The sequence below is a fragment of the Lathyrus oleraceus genome, chromosome 5 (assembly GCF_024323335.1).
Source record: "Lathyrus oleraceus cultivar Zhongwan6 chromosome 5, CAAS_Psat_ZW6_1.0, whole genome shotgun sequence".
Classification (NCBI taxonomy): domain Eukaryota; kingdom Viridiplantae; phylum Streptophyta; class Magnoliopsida; order Fabales; family Fabaceae; genus Lathyrus; species Lathyrus oleraceus.
Genome location: NC_066583.1, coordinates 536711587 through 536725228, shown reverse-complemented (window position 1 = coordinate 536725228; position 13642 = coordinate 536711587). Strand labels below are relative to the sequence as shown.

Below are 13642 nucleotides of genomic sequence, written 5' to 3'. Positions count from 1 at the left end.
CTTAACAGGGAAAGAACTTCTAACCTAACCAGAGACTAGGGAGACAACAGACTACTAGGGAGACTATGACTTGAGCCTAGAAGTTGTCATGCATACGATCCCTATGTTGAGGTCTCTACCCTAACTTGCACAGGAAACAAGCTAGCCTAAACACAGCACAATAGCAAACACAAGCACAAGAGAGCAAGCACACACACTATATGCAAACAAGTGGCTCATACAAGGCTAGGCTTTAGTCAAGGGGTCAAATCAACCTCGACAAATAAGCCAACTAGAAAGGGGTGTTTTGAGCTCTTAACCCTAACATTGAGAGTTAAGGTGAAGCAGATGAAATGGAGATGAGGGTTAGACCTCATAGCTCTTATCCCTGGCCTGGGAGAGCTTCAAACAATGAAAGTGTGGGAGTTCAGAATGAAGGAACTCTTCTCCATATGACTGACACAACAAGATCTTGGGTTCTTATTCAAAGTGCATCAACACATGGTGTGAGCAAAGTGAATGACACAACTGAATAGCAGGGGATAGGTTGCACATCCCTTTTATCTGCCAATTGCCTCTTAAGAGGACTTAACCTGCTTGGCACAAAATTAAACAACCACAAACATTGCCTCTTAAGGAGGGCTTCAGACAGGTGCCTGCCAAAGTAACATGGCAGGTCTTCCAGACTACATGAAGATTAAGGGATTATACCTTAGTGGTATGCCAATCACAAGCAAAGCAAAGCAAAGTTCAAATGAACTTAAAGCAACTTAGGTACCTGTGGAAACAACTAAACCAATCAGTATAGAATTCAGACAACAGTCAACAGTCAATATCAACAGACAGACAAATCCAACATGCACAATGAGTAAGCCATAAGGCAAACACAAGTGAACTATCATCAAAGCCTACAAAACAAACAAATGTTAGCCAACAACAATAAATGACCAAGCTCAAGTGAAGGAGCCACATCAATCATGCGGATGCATACTTGAACCTGAAATTCACAACTCAAAGGTAAGTCCAAACTACTAGGTCAAAGCCTAGGGTCAAAAGTGAATTAAAAAGCCAAAACAGAACTTGATATTCAACATGAATCATATTTAATCAATCAAGAACAAGTCCTAAAAAGGACCAAACCAAAATCAATAAGCAAGTTCATTTTATGTGCAAAGGAAGTCAAAGACCAATTCAAGGCATACATTTGATCATCATGAATGAAAACTCCAAATCAAAACAGAAATGATTCAAATAATTCTGGAAAAATTCATGAGCATTCACCACATCTAACATGATCATCACACAAAAAATCAGAAGCATTAGAGGTCATTTGATATGGAAATTAAATTGCACAAGTTGATCAACCACATGTGTGACACAAATTGTCACACCATGCAAACATGTCCATAAAACAGAAATGGCAAATGAGAAAAATGCACCATCAAGCCTCAAAGGTTCAGCAACATGTCAAGAATACTCATGCAAAATTTCAAGCAATTTGGATTAATATCAAGCATTTCATGATAGAAAGAGCAAGGCAAGGTCATAAAAGCACATATGTTCACATACTCTAACACAAACCAAAACCCCGCCATGCACAACTTTTGAAATCATCATCATAAAAAACTAGACAAACAGAGGATCATTTTGCAAAAAATTTGGGAGTGCAAAAAACTAGACAACTATGAGCCTATCAATTCGCTTGCAAGGCAAAAACGTGGACCAACAGGATACAAGCCCTAGGCCACCGTGGAAATAACCAGGGTGGACGCTAAACCGGTAGCGACGGACTGGTATGAAGATCTTCATCTTCTTCATGAACATGAAGATGAACACCATGAATGTTCATACGTATTTTCCAGATTTTTCCAAAAAATTTCCAGAATCATGAAATGAATATACCAAATGATTCCTCATGCAACGTAGATCATAGATCAAGCATTAATTCAGTCTAAATCAACACCAATAACAAGAATCGATCAAAAGAAGTTTGGTGCGCAAAACATGAATCACACATATCTCATTCAATAATGCACTATTTCATGTGATTTTTAGCTCAGAATCATCAGTGTGAAGAGATCTACACAAACATACACATGGATTTGAGAATTGTGAATGTCGAAAAACTCACCTCTTGAAGAGCAGATTCTGGTTTTGCAAGATCCAAAGCTCTAAATGATCCAAAGCTGCTCCAGAATGCTTGTAGTGATGATTGATGAAGAATTTGAGGCTTAGAAACGTGTAGATCTAGCTTAATAATCAACTTCCATGGCAAGGTTCTTGAACTTCAAGTGCTCGAAAATGGCTCCAAATCTTCAAACAATTGATGAATTCACACTCAATTACACTCACTGATCATGAATCTTCAACAAAAACAAGGTGTTATGTTGAAGAATTTTGAAATTTGATTATGAGAAATTTTTGGAGGGAGAGAAAAATGTGAGATCTAGATCCAGAATTCTCTTCAAATCTGTTATGATTAGGAATATATATGCTCCACTGATTCACTCTTAATCCAAATTAGGCATGGCTTAGTTCAAATTAAACAAGATAAGGTGTTATGACCAAAACTTGAAAATTGGAGGGTGCATGGCTATTTCCACGTGAACAGTACCATGTAGCTGATAATTTTCACTCAAAATCACTTTTCAAACACAATGGCAATGGTGGAAAGCTCTCATGATGCATCAATTTTAAATTTCCAATTTTCCCTCCAAAATTGACTTGGATATGCAAATGATCATGTGATAACATTTTATGCAATGTAATGATTGATTTAGAAACTTCATAACATGAGGAGAAAAATGCAAAAAGAGGCACCAAATTTGGAGTCTTGGTTCAAAAGATATGGCCATTTGAAGTTTCAAGCACACTTTGCAATGATTTGATAATAACTCTTTAACCATTCATCATAAATTCATGATCTTGGACCTTTTGGAAATGGGAGAGGGAGATCTTCAATTTTCATGTGGGACAAAAGATCATTTGAAGCTTCTTTGTTGTTGGAAATTTGAGTTGAAGTTGGTCCAAAAACTTGCCATTTTTGGAAACTTTCAAATTACAGGTCACTTTCCATTTTTGGAAACTTTTGATCTGGCTTCAAAATCTTCAATGTAGATGTTTGGCATGTTGAACAAACCTCTTTTGGACATGAATGAAGTGTCTCAAACCATTTTTTCCATCTCCTAGCCCTCAGTTGACTTTCAGTTGACTTTTATGGGCCCCAGATGACCTGAAACTGCACTGTGGACTTTGAGCCTTCAACACTTGGCCAAATTGCATCAAAATGATCCTTGATTCATAAAAACCCTCTAGAACAAAGATAGGGCCTTCATCTCATGGAAATGCTTGGTCTCTTGCACAGTTGAATCCTCCTAACTAGTTTTGCCTGATGAAATGCAATGTTAATGCAATGTTAATGACCTAAAAATGAAATGAATGTACAAATGGGAGGTGCAAATTTTGAGGTGCTACAGGCTTTCGAAAAGATAAAAGAGTATTTGCAGAATCCTCCAATCCTTATGCCTCCAGTCCCAGGGAGACCGCTGATTATGTATTTGACAGTAGTTGATAATTCCATGGGTTGTGTTCTCGGTCAACACGACGAGACAGGTAGGAAAGAGCATGCCATTTACTACCTAAGTAAAAAATTCACAGATTGCGAGTCGAGATACTCAATGCTTGAAAAGACATGTTGTGCACTTGCATGGGCTGCTAAGCGCTTGAGACAATACATGCTGACTCACACAACCTTACTGATCTCCAAAATGGATCCAGTCAAGTATATATTTGAGAATCCAGCTCTCACCGGAAGGGTTGCTCGTTGGCAAATGGTACTGAAAGAGTACGACATCCAGTATATATCCTAGAAAGCCATCAAAGGGAGTATTCTATCAGACTATCTTGCTCAACAGCCGATTGATGATTATGAGTCGATGAAGTTTGATTTCCCGGATGAAGACATCATGTTCCTCAAGATGAAAGACTGTGAAGAGCCAGTTGTTGAGGAGGGACCTGATCCAGATGAAAAGTGGACTTTAATGTTTGATGGGGTCGTCAATGCCAAAGGAAGTGGAATTGGTGTTGTCATTGCCACTCCGAAAGGTGCCCACATGCCTTTCACCGCTCGTCTGACTTTTGAGTGCACCAATAATGAAGCTGAGTATGAGGCCTGTATCTTGGGTATTGAGCAAGCCATTGATTTGAGAATCCAGACTCTGGATATTTTCGGAGATTCAGCTCTAGTGATCAATCAAGTGAATGGTAATTGGAATACTCTCCAGTCTAATCTGGTCCCTTACAGAGATTACACGAGAAGACTGTTAACTTTCTTCACAACAGTAAAGCTGTATCATATACCTCGTGATGAGAACCAGATGGCAGATGCTCTTGCTACTCTATCCTCCATGATCAAGGTGATTCGATGGAACTATGTTCCCAAGATCGATGTTATGCGCCTCGATAGGGCCGCGTTTGTGTTTGTTGCTGAACTGATAGTTGATAACAAGCCCTGGTATCACGACATCAAATGCTTTCTGAATAATCAAGAGTACCCTGCAGGGGCATCCAACAATGATAGAAAGACATATGTTCACATACTCTAACACAAACCAAAAACCAGCCATGCACAACTTTTGAAATCATCATCATAAAAAACTAGACAAACAGAGGATCATTTTGCAAAAAATTGGGAGTGATTTGAGTCATTTTTCAATTTGTTATGATTTTTCTAAGTTAGCATAAAAAATGAAAATCAAAATGGACATGGCATATGAAATAAGGAGGGAAAATGGTAATTGATGAATGGATTTGAAATATTGGAACCAGCAGGACTCGAACCCGATAGCCATTTGAATGAGACGCGCGCTTCACAATGAAACGCACTGTTTCATTAATGCGCTGGCATGGTCAGCGCTTACTTGGCCCGGTCAAACAACTATGAGCCTATCAATTCGCTTGCAAGGCAAAAACGTGGACCAACAGGATACAAGCCCTAGGCCAGCGTGGAAATAACCAGGGTGGACGCTAAACCGGTAGCGACGGACTGGTATGAAGATCTTCATCTTCTTCATGAAGATGAAGATGAACACCATGAATGTTCATACGTATTTTCCAGATTTTTCCAAAAAATTTCCAGAATCATGAAATGAATATACCAAATGATTCCTCATGCAACGTAGATCGTAGATCAAGCACTAATTCAGTCTAAATCAACACCAATAACAAGAATCGATCAAAAGAAGTTTGGTGCGCAAAACATGAATCACACATATCTCATTCAATAATGCACTATTTCATGTGATTTTTAGCTCAGAATCATCAGTGTGAAGAGATCTACACAAACATACACATGGATTTGAGAATTGTGAATGTCGAAAAACTCACCTCTTGAAGAGCAGATTCTGGTTTTGCACGATCCAAAGCTCTAAATGATCCAAAGCTGCTCCAGAATGCTTGTAGTGATGATTGATGAAGAATTTGAGGCTTAGAAACGTGTAGATCTAGCTTAATAATCAACTTCCATGGCAAGGTTCTTGAACTTCAAGTGCTCGAAAATGGCTCCAAATCTTCAAACAATTGATGAATTCACACTCAATTACACTCACTGATCATGAATCTTCAACAAAAACAAGGTGTTATGTTGAAGAATTTTGAAATTTGATTATGAGAAATTTTTGGAGAGAGAGAAAAATGTGATATCTAGATCCAGAATTCTCTTCAAATCTGTTATGATTAGGAATATATATGCTCCACTAATTCACTCTTAATCCAAATTAGGCATGGCTTAGTTCAAATTAAACAAGATAAGGTGTTATGACCAAAACTTGAAAATTGGAGGGTGCATGGCTATTTCCACGTGAACAGTACCATGTAGCTGATAATTTTCACTTAAAATCACTTTTCAAACACAATGGCAATGGTGGAAAGCTCTCATGATGCATCAATTTTAAATTTCCAATTTTCCCTCCAAAATTGACTTGGATATGTAAATGATCATGTGATAACATTTTATGCAATGTAATGATTGATTTAGAAACTTCATAACATGAGGAGAAAAATGCAAAAAGAGGCACCAAATTTGGAGTCTTGGTTCAAAAGATATGGCCATTTGAAGTTTCAAGCACACTTTGCAATGATTTGATCATAACTCTTTAACCATTCATCATAAATTCATGATCTTGGACCTTTTGGAAATGGGAGAGGGAGATCTTCAACTTTCATGTTGGACAAAAATTCATTTGAAGCTTCTTTGTTGTTGGAAATTTGAGTTGAAGTTGGTCCAAAAACTTGCCATTTTTGGAAACTTTCAAATTACAGGTCACTTTCCATTTTTGGAAACTTTTGATCTGGCTTCAAAATCTTCAATGTAGATGTTTGGCATGTTGAACAAACCTCTTTTGGACATGAATGAAGTGTCTCAAACCATTTCTCCATCTCCTAGCCCTCAGTTGACTTTTATGGGCCCCAGATGACCTGAAACTGCACTGTGGACTTTGAGCCTTCAACACTTGGCCAAATTGCATCAAAATGATCCTTGATTCATACAAACCCTCTAGAACAACCATAGGGCCTTCATCTCATGGAAATGCTTGGTCTCTTGCACAGTTGAATCCTCCTAACCAGTTTTGCCTGATGAAATGCAATGTGATATGCAATGTTAATGCAATGTTAATGACCTAAAAATGAAATGAATGTACAAATGGGAGGTGCAAATTTTGAGGTGCTACAGGCCTTCGAAAAGATAAAAGAGTATTTGCAGAATCCTCCAATCCTTATGCCTCCAGTCCCAGGGAGACCGCTGATTATGTATTTGACAGTAGTTGATAATTCCATGGGTTGTGTTCTCGGTCAACACGACGAGACTGGTAGGAAAGAGCATGCCATTTACTACCTAAGTAAAAAATTCACAGATTGCGAGTCGAGATACTCAATGCTTGAAAAGACATGTTGTTCACTTGCATGGGCTGCTAAGCGCTTGAGACAATACATGCTAACTCACACAACCTTACTGATCTCCAAAATGGATCCAGTCAAGTATATATTTGAGAATCCAGCTCTCACCGGAAGGGTTGCTCGTTGGCAAATGGTACTGACAGAGTACGACATCCAGTATATATCCCAGAAAGCCATCAAAGGGAGTATTCTGTCAGACTATCTTGCTCAACAGCCGATTGATGATTATGAGCCGATGAAGTTTGATTTCCCGGATGAAGACATCATGTTCCTCAAGATGAAAGACTGTGAAGAGCCAGTTGTTGAGGAGGGACCTGATCTAGATGAAAAGTGGACTTTAATGTTTGATGGGGCCGTCAATGCCAAAGGAAGTGGAATTGGTGTTGTCATTGCCACTCCGAAAGGTGCCCACATGCCTTTCACCGCTCGTCTGACTTTTGAGTGCACCAATAATGAAGCTGAGTATGAGGCCTGTATCTTGGGTATTGAGCAAGCCATTGATTTGAGAATCAAGACTCTGGATATTTTCAGAGATTCAGCTCTAGTGATCAATCAAGTGAATGGTGATTGGAATACTCTCCAGTCTAATCTGGTCCCCTACAGAGATTATACGAGAAGACTGTTGACTTTCTTCACAACAGTAAAGCTGTATCATATACCTCGTGATGAGAACCAGATGGCAGATGCTCTTGCTACTCTATCCTCCATGATCAAGGTGATTCGATGGAACTATGTTTCCAAGATCGATGTTATGCGCCTCGATAGGGCCGCGTTTGTGTTTGTTGCTGAACTGATAGTTGATAACAAGCCATGGTATCACGACATCAAATGCTTTCTGAAGAATCAAGAGTACCCTGCAGGGGCATCCAACAATGATAGAAAGACTTTAAGAAGATTGGCAGGCAGTTTCTTCTTGAACAAAGACGACGTGTTGTATAAGAGGAACTTCAACATGGTTTTGCTCAGATGCGTGGATAGACACAAAGCAAACATGTTAATGCAGGAAGTTCATGAAGGCTCCTTTGGTACTCATGTCGGTGGACATGCAATGGCTAAGAAATTGTTGAGAGCGGGTTATTACTAGATGACCATGGAATCTGATTGTTTCAAATATGCTCGGAAGTGTCATAAATGCCAGATTTATGCTGATAAGGTGCATGTGCCGCCAAATCCTCTAAATGTGATGTCTTCGCTGTGGCCGTTTGCTATGTGGGGCATTGATATGATTGGAAAGATTGAGCCGACTGCTTCCAATGGGCATCGCTTCATCCTTGTTGCCATCGACTATTCCACCAAGTGGGTCGAAGCAGCGTCATTTGCGAAGGTCACCAGACATGTGGTTGCCCGATTCATTAATAGAGAAATCATTTGTTGTTATGGGATTCCCAAAAGAATCATTACTGATAATGGTTCTAATCTCAATAACAAAATGATGAAGGAGTTGTGCAAGAACTTCAACATTCAGCATCACAATTCTTCCCCTTATCGTCCTAAGATGAAAGGTGTTGTCGAGGCAGCAAATAAGAACATAAAGAAGATTGTGCAGAAGATGGTCGTTACGTATAGAGATTGGCATGAGATGTTACCCTTCGCCTTGCATGGGTACCGTACTTCAGTATGTAAATTGACCGGGGCAACCCCTTACTCCCTCGTGTATGGTATAGAAGCAGTCCTACCTGTTGAAGTGGAGATTCCTTCTCTAAGAATCTTGATGGACGTCAAGTTAGACGAAGCTGAATGGATTCAGACAAGGTTCAATGAGTTGAGTCTTATCGAAGAGAAACGAATGGAAGCCATTTTTCATGGGCAGTTGTATCAAAGTCGGATGAAGAGAGCCTTTGATCAGAAAGTGCGTCCTCGATGCTTCCAAGTCGGAGATTTAGTGTTGAAAAGGATCCTTCCTCCTCAGACAGATCACAGGGGCAAGTGGACTCCTAACTATGATGGACCATATATTGTCACCAAGATTTTTGATGGTGGAGCCTTAATGCTTGCAACTATGGATGGTGAAGACTTCACTTACCCTGTGAACTCAGACGCAGTTAAAAAATACTTCGTATAAAATAGACCCGCTGGACAATAAAAAGAATAGTCCAGGCAAAAAATGGGCATCCCAGCAAACCAAGAAAATGAAAAAGGTTCGGGCAAAAGTTAGGGATTAAAAATGAAAAGATTGTACACCCGGTAAGTTGAAAACCTGAAAAGGCAACTTAGGCAAAAATGGGTATCCCGGTGGATTGAAAACCCGAAAGGGCGATCCAGGCAAAAGTTAGGGATTAAGCGAATGACTGCGTTCTGAGTAGTTCTGAATCTCATCTTGTGTCGATAACTGGAAACTTTCGAAGGATAGGAAACAGTCCAATCACCTTTTTCAGAAAGCTGATCATCTGGAGGATCTTGAAGACGAGCGAGTCATAGCAGGATTGGAACCCGATAGAAATCCATTCCACATTGCCATTAGATCAATTTCTGTTTTTATCTTTTGTGCAATTACCTCTTTCCAGGGATTGCTTCCTGATATAAATGCCTATTCAGAGGCCATTCAATCAATAAAATCATGTTATTCAGTATATCTCTGTGTTCATTTTCATTTTACTGTTTTGTTTGCAAAAATGACGTCCGAATTTTTTGATAAACATTGCATCATGGAACATAAGAGCTTTACAGGTACTTGCTTAATAAACATTTAGAATTGCTATAAATTTTAAGTGCTTTGGATCGTCTATTCAGAACAGGTACACTCGGGGCATTTCCTTAAGGTTCCCAGCAGATGATCACAGATGTTTTTCCTCAACAGTTGGTAGTTGGTACCTTACCCCTGCAGAGCTGATCCAAGCATTGGATTCTTCAATCCCCAGCAGGTTCCCACTACTGTACTTCCCCAAGCGTTTGTTTCAGGCTATACATTCCCCAGTAGAGTTGACAGTGTCAGACTGTATATCCCCAGCGGAGTCGACAGTGTCAGACTGTATCTTCCCAGCAGAAGCGGCTACTCCTCAGAGTTCGATGCCAGATCGATGATCTCGACACTAGATCCATGGTCTCTTTCCTTGAAGCAGAATATCGGTACCATATCGGTGTTTGCTTTCCCTGCTGAGTCGTCTTTCTCGCAGGTTGTGGTTGTTATAACCATTGTCGTCTTCCTCAGCAACAAGCTTTCAGTGCCATTCTCTCCCCAGTCAGAGTCTCGGTATCTTGTTATTTCCAGAACACCGCGTGGTTGTTCATTTCTGTCATACCCCAATTTTAGATCCATCTGCATTCATCCACTATGCATCATGCATTCGTTTTAGTATAAACACTAATTCACGTCTGAGGTCAATCGTTGACTTTCTGGTCAATTAGTTGACCAAAGTCAACCGTCCATTCCCAAATCCATATTGTCTCTATTTTGATAAACATTGGTCATTATCTAGGCCTTTTCGATCATGGTGCTTTTAATTACAAAATGGATTCTAATTATTTGACTTTTTAATTTTCAATTTGATTTTAATTTCAAACTAAGTCTAATTCCAAATTTCAATTTAATCTTAATTGTTTTTTTTACTAATGATTCAAACTCTAATTGATTTTAATTTTCAAATAAATGTTAGAATTGATATCAAAGTAATTTTAACAAATTATAGATTAATTTGATTTTAATTGGTTTTATTGGTTTTTTGATTTTAAATTGACATTTAGATTAGTCTTGGATTATTTCTAAAATCCATATCCATTTTTATAACCAAATATCCATTTCCATAAACCAAGTTACAACCATTCTTATTCTTTACAATCACTTCAATCAAGTTCAAACTACAACCATAACCATACAATTCATTCAAACTTTCAAACTTTCATTCAATATATCCAATTCCATTCAATACAATTCAATAAACATGCATTGCATGATCCCATTCATTCAATTAACTTTCAATACACAATCTAACAATTCAATACGTTTCCAACCCAATCCCATAAGAATTCCAAAATAACCCCGCCATCCAATGCGCTTCGTAGCCGCATCCAAGCCGAAATTCCCACGCTGACCAATAACCTTCAGACTTTCTATTCATTCCTAAAGCAAATATGTCCAAAATTCTGCAGTAATTAACCAATTATGCATCACACCTGCAAGTGCAAACCAAAGGATCCTGCACAAACATCAACGGCCAATAACCTGTATCAGTCCCAGGCATATTCACATTAATCCAAGCTGCAGCAGCCAACAAATAATAAGACATCAAGTAATCCCATCCTAAACTTATAACAACTCCAAAACAGTTCTCCAATAAGCGATGACGGCGACGCCTTTCGTTCCATAACAGGAATTGAATGATGAAGCTTCAGAGTTGCCATCATCAAAAGCTACCCCACCATCATGTTCTTCATCAAAGAAAAGCAGAGTTGCAGAGTTTCATAATTTATCTGAAAAGAGAAGGAGGAGTAAGATTAATGAGAAATTGAAAGCTTTGCAGAATTTAATTCTGAATTCTAATAAGACAGACAAAGCTTCAATGCTTGATGAGGCTATAGATTATTTAAAGCAGCTTCAACTTCAAGTGCAATGTTGGTGATCATTTATGCAGATGTTAATGATAAGAAATGGTTATAGCCTGCATCCGGTGTCTCTATCAGGAGGATCGCGACCTACGACGTTTTCTCAAACCGATTTATTCAATCTTGATGAGGGTAATATTGGATTTCACAATTCTGTCAACGCAATTGCCTCATCTGCAAATGATGAATGTTTTGCGCCGCCTAGTTTTAGTTTTCTAGAACAAGGCAGCATCTCGAATCAAACTGTCACGGCAAATATAGCTAATTTCGACCCCTCATCAAGTTTTCAACCCTCTATTAAGGCTTTACTCCTGCAACAGCACACCACAGGGAATTAACAAGCTTCAAAACATTCAATACGACTACACCACAGAGGATAACAAGTTCTAACTTACGGTAACTAACCTCTAACCTTTTTCAGAACCAAGGCAACCTGTTTTCACTTTTCATTCACTGCTACGGATTTGGCTTCACCATAATGGCCAAAGAGAACCCAACATGCACTACCATAACAGCAACATAACGAATTCATCTGCAACGAATTCATAATGGAGTCGCACCATCAAGGCCATGAAAACCGAAGCTACCCATGAATGTTCCAATTTTCACTGCAGTGAAAGCAAGGTAAATCAGCGAGGCAGTAAAATTTCAAGAAATACCCCAAAACGAAATTGAGACAAAGTTAGAGCGAGAAAGGGTAGGTTCACATTACCGTTCCAGAACAAGCATCAAACAAGGCAATCCAAACTGAGCACACCGAAAGGGTTTCGCAGAGATACCTGTTTCGATCTCCATAAGCCAACCTAAAACCCTAATTGCTGAATATAAAAGGGAAGGTGAGATTGAGAAGAGGGAGGACGAAAAAATCAGAGGCGACCAAGAGAAACAAAAACCCTAACTCGAAAACAACAGAAACGCTAAACACCACAAAGGAAAAAACCTAATTTCAATCGACAGTGTGAAGAACTTAGCAAAGAGAGGAAGGTCAAGCTCACCGTCACCGCCGAAGGTGAGCTGTCTTGTTCGATTTTCTCTTGGAAACCATGGCTTCTTTTTCTTTTCGCGTTTAGGTTGAGAGATAACGGTTGGGAGATGATGAGAGATTCGGGGTTTGAGAGTTGATAGCAAGCGAGAGATGGAGAGATGGAGAGATGACGAGTGAGAGTGCCTGAGATTCTTCGTGAGGAAGATCTTTGGTTTTCTGGGTTCGCTAGGTATTCCTCTCACGTTCCCAATAATCCTCTTTTATTTATTTTTAAAAAACAAGCACTTAAGTATTTTAAAACTTAAGGCGTTTAGTTTTCCTTGTACCTTCTATTAATTAGTGTTTATTAATACTGTTTAATGTTCCAAATCCATAATCTTTTGGAAACCCAACAGCCAGGCGGCTAGGGTTATCCTTTGGGATTCCTCCATTGTTTTAATTAGTTAACAGTAGCCCATCTCTTCTAATTAGTTTTTATTCTAAATTATTTTCACCTATTCTGGTTTATATATTCCAGTTATTATTAAAATAATAAATAATCATAAGTGGTCTAGTGGAGAGAGAGCAGTGTCACTTGCTTTAGTGGGATGAGTTCGATACTTGGGAGTAGCATATCTCCATATTTGTTTTTAATGCGTATTATTTAATATATTTTTTTCATAACTTCTTGCTATTTATTTTACCTTTATATTTTTATCAATTTAATTTAATCGTTATTTAGTTGTTTATATTTTTAAATGTTTACCTTTTAGATTTAATTAATGGTTGAATTTCCGATATTGTTTTTTTATTCGATTAGTCGATTTTTGTGTGTTGATTAATTTAGTTAGGTTATTAGTACTCATGCTCATACTTTTACATACATAAATAATCACATTCAAATTCACTAAATTTTCGGTTTAAATTTCACTAACTTTCTATAGTTTCAACATTCAATTTCATTTCCTCATCACTTTCAAATACAATTTCAAGCCTTTCTTCCGTTAACACTCCAATATTCACATCTTTTTCTAAATAAAATGTGAAGAAAAATATTATCCTGGATGGAATATCCAGTTATAATCCCGAATATTAGGCTCAAGCTGTAAGGGCTTGCAAGCCGTAAATATTCGTCTTCTCTTCCACACTTCAATATTTAGATCTTTTTCTAAATAAAATGTGAAGAAAAAGATTATCCTGGATGGA

The 13642-nt window shown here is 38.5% G+C and overlaps 1 pseudogene; it reads left to right on the top strand.

Annotated features, from left to right (window-relative positions):
* Positions 1 to 11810, top strand: part of LOC127081921 (transcription factor SPATULA-like) — a 63371-nt pseudogene extending 51561 nt beyond the window's left edge.
* The last annotated feature ends 1832 nt before the right edge of the window (positions 11811 to 13642 follow it).